The sequence below is a fragment of the Puma concolor genome, chromosome B3 (assembly GCF_028749965.1).
Source record: "Puma concolor isolate L17-30 chromosome B3, mPumCon1.1.hap2, whole genome shotgun sequence".
NCBI classification, from domain to species: domain Eukaryota; kingdom Metazoa; phylum Chordata; class Mammalia; order Carnivora; family Felidae; genus Puma; species Puma concolor.
Genome location: NC_141672.1, coordinates 70,166,881 through 70,172,880, shown reverse-complemented (window position 1 = coordinate 70,172,880; position 6,000 = coordinate 70,166,881). Strand labels below are relative to the sequence as shown.

At 33.9% G+C, this 6,000-nt stretch overlaps 1 long non-coding RNA gene across 1 annotated transcript in view; it reads right to left on the bottom strand.

Annotated features, from left to right (window-relative positions):
- Window positions 1–1,608: 1,608 nt before the first annotated feature.
- LOC147580048 (uncharacterized) overlaps window positions 1,609–6,000 on the bottom strand; it is a 36,415-nt gene continuing 32,023 nt past the window's right edge. Inside the window, exon 4 of the long non-coding RNA XR_015251870.1 lies at window positions 1,609–2,391. This is a non-coding gene — a long non-coding RNA (uncharacterized LOC147580048). The remainder of the gene's footprint in view (window positions 2,392–6,000) is intronic.

Below are 6,000 nucleotides of genomic sequence, written 5' to 3'. Positions count from 1 at the left end.
TTGAGGAAAAGAAATTAAGTTACAAGGTGGTGTAGTAGTGGATTGTGGGAAGAGTGGAGAAGGACAAAGAGGCAGATTTTTAATCATAGGCTTTAATTTAAATCAGAAATTTCTGCTGAGAATTCCTTTGATAATTGCTTCTAATTTCTCTATCATTTGTCTTCTATGTTTTTAGCTATGTTCATTATGGGGAAGATTTTAAATTTAAAATAATTGTGCATACTGAATTCTCTATTGCCTCAATTTCCATTTCATTACATTCCTTTAATATTATAACGAACAATGTATTCTCATGCATCCAGTTATTAAGGAGCATTTGACTAGTCAAATACAACTTTAGAAACCTTACATTCTATTATTTTGGTATTCTATTTTAATGCATTCTTATAGCTTTTATTGTTTTTATTATACCAGTTTTCAGATCTAATTAATTCTGCCAGCACAATACCTTGTTAAAATGCTTTGAGACAGTAAACAGTGGAGATGTATGCTGTGTGTGTGTGTGTGTGTGTGTGTGTGTGTGTGTGTGTGTGTGTATACACAAAGGGTTTGATTATTTTAAGTGAAGTGATTGGATGTTGATACCTTAAAATGAGTAAATTCATTCAAAACAGTTAAATCTGCTGTGTGCATTAAAAAAACTACAAGATCAAAATAAAAATATCGGGAGCTCCATACAACACTACTTTTTCCTAATAATATTCAAAAACAAGAAGTACATTTTATTTTGTACTCAGGAAGATTGTAATCCAGCTTCTAGTTACAAGGAATCACCCCTTATTTCTAGATAGTATGTTAATATTGGCTATCTATTGTATTAATATGTAAATTCAGCCTAGATTAAAACTAGCTTACAAGGCAGACGTAAGTATCTAGGCTGATACATTAGATCTTCTCTTTAAAGTGACCAGCTGTCTAGGCTCCTTCTTTCTTGTGTTTACCACCCATCAAATATTATACTTTCCCTTTAAAGTGTAAACTGGAAGTTGCACACATGACTTCCACTCACATTCAAGTCAAAGACCTTTATCAATGACTATATCTAGCTGCAAAGGAGTCTGTTAAGCAGTGTTTATTCTAAGCAACTCTGGCCCATTGAAAACTTGAGAGAAGAAGCAGCAATCTCTGCCATAAGAGGTGAATACAATAAAAGCTCACAAATTCATAAAATTAGTTTACATTTAAAACTTCTGGGGGGGGGGGGGCGCCTGGGTGGTGCAGTCGGTTAAGCGTCCGACTTCAGCCAGGTCACGATCTCGCGGTCCGTGAGTTCGAGCCCCGCGTCAGGCTCTGGGCTGATGGCTCAGAGCCTGGAGCCTGTTTCCGATTCTGTGTCTCCCTCTCTCTCTGCCCCTCCCCCGTTCATGCTCTGTCTCTCTCTGTCCCAAAAATAAATAAAAACGTGGAAAAAAATTTTTTTTTTAACTTCTTGGGGGGGAGGGGTGTGCCTGGGTGGCTCAGTTAGTAAAGTGTACAACTCTTGATATCCACTCAGGTGGTGATCTCATGGTTGTGAGATCAAGCCCCATGTCAGACTCTGAGCTGAGCACAGAGCCTGCTTGGGATTCTCTCTCTCCCTCTGTCACTGTCCTTACCCTGATGTCTCTGTCTCTCTGTCTCTCTCTCTCTCTCTCTTTCTCTCTCTCTCTCATTCTCTAAATAAATAAATAAATAAATAAATATTTTAAAAAAGAATTCTAGGGGTGCCTAGGTGGCTCAGTTAAGCATCAGACTCTTGATTTCAGCTCAGGTCACGATTGATCCCAGAGTCATGGGGTCAAGACCCACAATGGCTTTATGCTGAGCGTGGAGCCTATTTAAGATTCTCTGTCCCTCTCTCTGCCCCTTCCCCACTTTCACACATGCTTATGTACTAAATAAATAAATAAATAAATAAATATTCCAGTTTGCAGCTGTATAATTCAGAATCTAGAGTCTCCATGTTAAGTGATCATAACTGAATTTCAAAAAGGAAGTAAGAATTAGGAAACGGGAATTTTTTTCAACACGGTTTTAAATCTTGCTCGAAGTAATGTTAATTTAGTAGAGTCAGACTTTATTAAAATGTGCTATCCAAAAATATTTATCATTATGTTACATTGCTTTCCTGTGTTGGACACGGATGATCACCCAGCATCCTCTCTTCCTTTCTCCTCTTTCCTCAATTATCCCAGTTTAATTCACGTATTCACAGAGAAATCCTCTCTGTGTGTGTGTCACATACACACACACATGACAAGAACAAAACACATAGCAGTTACCTCACAATCATAAAGAAAATCAACCTGTGTGTAAAGCTGATGTTGTAGGCAGCAGAGTGGAGAAGCTCAAAGAACTTGGATCCTTGATGAGAAGACTGAGCTGTTGAAACAATCCACCTCGATGCCATCCCTGACAAAAAATAAATTTTCTTATTTTAAACCAGCTTAAGCCAATTTTTCAATCACTTGCTCCACAAAGCATCCTAACTGATTTATATTCCTAAACAATGCTCTTCACTACTTACAAAAGCAATGAGCAATATGATTTCTAGAATAAACACAATTCAGAAAGACAAAATTTTAACCAAAAATTGTCAAACTTACATGGAACAGTTTCATCTATATTCTGAGTGAATTTGGATAAGACTAAAATGATACAACTTAAGTTTTAGATGATCAAATCAAAATATTGCAATTTTTCAAAGCATTTGATTTTAATAAGAATTCACTAGAATCTGTATAATTTCTGATCTAACCATGTATCAATGTGACCCTGTGAAATTCAGTTGAGTACAGAAACACAGCCATTAAATCAAACACACATACCTATTTGTCCAGCACCAAAAAATTGTTTTCCTGCTAAGATATGTCTACCAATGTATTTTTTTAATGCGTTTTTTGGTTTTTGTTTTTGTTTTTTCATGTGACTTATCTTTCCACAAAAAGAATCCTGGAAGCTTATCTATTTTCACAGGCTGGAAGTGCTGCATTATTTAAACGGAACTACAAATGTTCTCACTTTGCAACAGTAATTGTTCTTAAAGGGTCTTATAATAGTTAGATTCTATTGCAAACAAGCATTTATTTCCCTGACTAAAGGAAGGAACTATTGCACACTATCTGACTGGGATTTTTTCTCAGCCTTCTTTCTTTTCTGTGACTACTATTCGTGACTTATTTACAATTTATGCTTTGTATCACAAGATACATCATTATAATTGTCAGTCCCATTTAAGGTTTTGAAAGAGAGTGAAAGAGATAGATGTTTGAGACCTCTGAATAAGAAGTGAAGTAATATTAACATGTGATTGATTGGATGTCGGCTGCTTGACTAAAACAGATGATCGATGATATCTAGAGGGAACACACTATGGGCTGAGATGATGTTAACATAACTAAATAAGGCCTCCTAAAGAATAAAAAGAGACATATATGGGCTACTTATAACTTCACAGAGAACATAGTTCTCAGTTCAGCAATTCATCAGAAATTGGTTCCCTACCTATTAAAAGCAAGAGATAAAAAAAAAGCATTGATATATCCTAGCATCCTATATATGCTAGCAAATCATATAACCCAATGATGGTCTCATATTAAAACAAAAGAAAAAGTTGATAGTACAGCTTCTTAGTTTTACAAAGGATAAAAAAACAGAAATTGTAAATGTGGATAAAGGAGAAAACGATGCACTTTTTTGAACACATGGAAAGGTCACATGTGTTCCCTGTAAATAAATAAATGATGTAATGCATTTCACATGATTTAGTAATTCTTTCAGAAATTATCATGACAAAAAACCAATATTACAGTTGGTTAAGAGCATAAAACCAGAATACTGGGGTTTAAATCTTGGCCCTACCACTTATGATTGTGTGCCTTTAGACAAATTAATGAACATCTCTGATCCTCAATTTCCTCACCTGCAAGATGGGGATAATGATAATAATTGTAAAGACCTTATAGGGTTGTTAAAAGGAGTAAAGAGCAAATATAGGTAATTATTTAGAGCAGTACATGTATTAAAAATGTAAACTATTATTAGTAATTCATACACATGAAAGTTGTCAATTCATTCTATACATGTAAGACACATTAACTAAAAGCATACTTTTCTGTTTTTCTATTTCAAATTTTAATGGTCATACAAATACATGACACGTGATTCTATTAGATAGTCTTATTGACAGAAAAATTTAAACCTGCAGTCTGTTTTCTTATGTAAATATTGATTTCGTCCAGTATATATTTTTAAATAATGAATATACTGGTTCTATTCACAAAGTATAAACACCTCAGATATCTTAAACATTTTCTTTTAAATATATTCATTACATTTAACATATTCCAACCACTTATTTGGCACCTTATCAAAGATAAAAATAAATAATGTTATTTAACATATTTACATTTAACATATTCCAACCACTAGTTGAAAAATATTTTAAACTAGTATACTGAGTATTTTATTTTCCCTTAGTTTACATTATTTTAAAAAAACAACTATTTCTCTTTGACCTAAGTAAACAAAGAATTCATACATTTTAATCGCATTGCTCCCAAACTAATCTGCTCCCAAAATAATATGTATTGAAGACACCATGGTATTTCCATATAGCATGTGTTTCTCCACATACATAAGTCAAACATTGTTCATCAACATCAAATATTTATTACATACTAGCCAGATTGAGGGCATCACTTGGACTCCAGGTAATTAGCCAAAGAACTTTAGAACTGAAAGGACCTCAGAATATGTTGGACAGCACCCTCTTTTCACTGATGAAGAAACTGATTCCCATAAAATGACTCAAGAACAGAGAGAAGCCAAAGGCCACCAGCTTTGGGCAGGCAGAAATTTCAGATTCCTGTTGACTACATTCCACTGTTTAATATTTGCAGGGTCCCTGTCCTCAGGTTATGGCCAAGTTACTAAAAAACTTGCTTTTCTGTAGAACAGCAAATGGATTTGATTCGGAAGGCATTGTTATGGCCTTTTATAAAGTTGTATTGAGACCTACAGAAGGTCCTGTCTTCAATTCTACTAAAGATACAATGCTATTAATAGACCAGAAAAAAAAAAATTGGTGATATCCATAGTCCTATCTAAAGTTTGTGATAGAATCATTATGTTATCCTGATTAAAGAAATTGCTCTCCTTTGGTCAATCTGCCCCAGCTATTATCTGAGAACATGTAATCAAAAAGTGCTGGATAACATGTTCTAACAAGAAAAGATGTAGTTGTGCGTTATTAGAAGATGGTGACTGAAAAAAAAACAGTCAGAAAAAAATAAACTGCAATAAGATATTCTTGAATCCTCACGTATTTCTTGGAAGACTCACAATTTTAATCTTTTGGTCAATCAGAATATTTGTATTATCTATCTTCATTTTACTTCACATACAGTGACAATTAGAGAACAATCTTTTCTGAAGAGTAAAGAAAAGGGTTCAGCATCTACCTAATCAATCTTTTCTGTATAAAGACCAAACTGTAGAATTCGGTAGGAAATTTCACTTATTTTTCAACTGCTATTTTTAATCTGAGCATTCTGATAAATTGCCTTAATATCCAATTATCTTTGTTAATATGAATTCAACCACAGAAAGGCCAATAATTAAAGAACACTTAAAATGGGGAGAATTTCCATACTTCCTTGACTCCAACTTGACAAAATGGTTTTTTGCTATTTTTAAGACCCATTTATATCTCTGTAATTATTGAAAGTAATATGCACACTTATATACAAATTTGGCAGAATATGAATGTTTAAATAATTTTAATATGCACACCTCTTTTGTTACTCTCCTCCTTCTTTGCCATACTAGACATACTGCCCCTTTCTTCATGGAATGTTTTAAACATTATGCCTTCGGTTCAAGGAAAAATAGGTAATATAGTTGTTGGTAATGATTCAGATTCTAGTTTTAATGGTAATCAATGTCAAATATGAAAAAATATAGGGAAAGTAGAGCTTACGCGAGGAAGTGGATTGGAGATTCCTCTAAATGTGAAATAGG